Source organism: Octopus bimaculoides, chromosome 26 (genome assembly GCF_001194135.2).
Source record: "Octopus bimaculoides isolate UCB-OBI-ISO-001 chromosome 26, ASM119413v2, whole genome shotgun sequence".
NCBI lineage: Eukaryota > Metazoa > Mollusca > Cephalopoda > Octopoda > Octopodidae > Octopus > Octopus bimaculoides.
Genome location: NC_069006.1, coordinates 9749686 through 9750813, shown reverse-complemented (window position 1 = coordinate 9750813; position 1128 = coordinate 9749686). Strand labels below are relative to the sequence as shown.

The window sequence follows — 1128 nt, the reverse complement described above, 5'->3', positions numbered from 1 at the left end:
TTTATCAATATTCCAAATGTTCCAATATTCATAAGCATCAGTGAGGTGGAAATAAATAAAAGAATTATTAATCAACCCTTTAATATATCCAAGGTAAGTATTTTCACCTTCTTGAATTCTGTGTTCACTTTTATTTCTTTCTTTCTCATTGTTGTTCTTGTTTTTGCTGTAGTACAAAAGCATGTATATAAATAATATGTAACATTCAGTTCTATCCGCAAGCTGCGTCAATGTTTCATTATTGCTTATATATATATATATATATATGTATATAGTAGATAAGTTCAGCAAAAATTTAGATTCAGGTGAATATGGTTCTTAAGTTGAGGCATCAGAATTTAGTATGGTATTATCCATACAATTCCAAAGTAAAGTGATTAAAATCAAAATAAGCAACAAGGAATTCCAGAGGTAATGCAGTATGATCGTTTCATGCAACTCCATTTAATTGAACGATGCAAGCATTACATCAATTTAAAAATGCAGAGCAATCCTTAGCTGCACAAAGACATAGAATTTAATTAAATTAGAACAGATGGACACATTAGTATAATTATACATAAAATCTCCAAGAAGTTAAGGAGACAGACAGAGAACATCTTGCTTTAGCTGCGCCATGGAAGCTAATAAATAAAATCGTTAGTGAAGAGGAGGCAAAAAGGCACTCCATGAGGCCTTTGAGATCAACAAAGTGGGCACTCTTACCGACCTACTGTGAGAAACGTGCCACAAAAGTTAGGATAGGGAGAGTGCCTCCAGAGATAGATGAAGCATGGTTGGTGGCAGCCATCATCTACAACTGCGAGGAGGAAATGGATGTAATAAAGGCAGAGAAGTCGAAGGAGATCAACTGGTGAGGTTATGGCCTGGAAGTTTTGATCCACATTAGTTGGCACTCCGTCAGTTACGACGACGAGGGTTCCAGTTGATCCGATCAATGGAACAGCCTGCTCGTGAAATTAACGTGCAAGTGGCTGAGCACTCCACAGACATGTGTACCCTTAACGTAGTTCTCGGGGATATTCAGCATGACACAGTGTGACAAGGCTGACCCTTTGAATTACAGGCACAACAGAAACAGGAAGTAAGAGTGAGAGAAAGTTGCGGTGAAAGAGTACAGCAGGGTTC

General features: G+C 37.7%; 1 protein-coding gene across 1 annotated transcript in view; it reads left to right on the top strand.

The window, feature by feature from the left end:
• Nucleotides 1-6: 6 nt before the first annotated feature.
• The window catches only part of LOC106878198 (uncharacterized), an 8450-nt gene continuing 7328 nt past the window's right edge, over nt 7-1128 (top strand). The window contains exon 1 of the mRNA XM_014927345.2: nt 7-93. The gene's annotated coding sequence lies outside the window, so the exon portion shown is untranslated. The remainder of the gene's footprint in view (nt 94-1128) is intronic.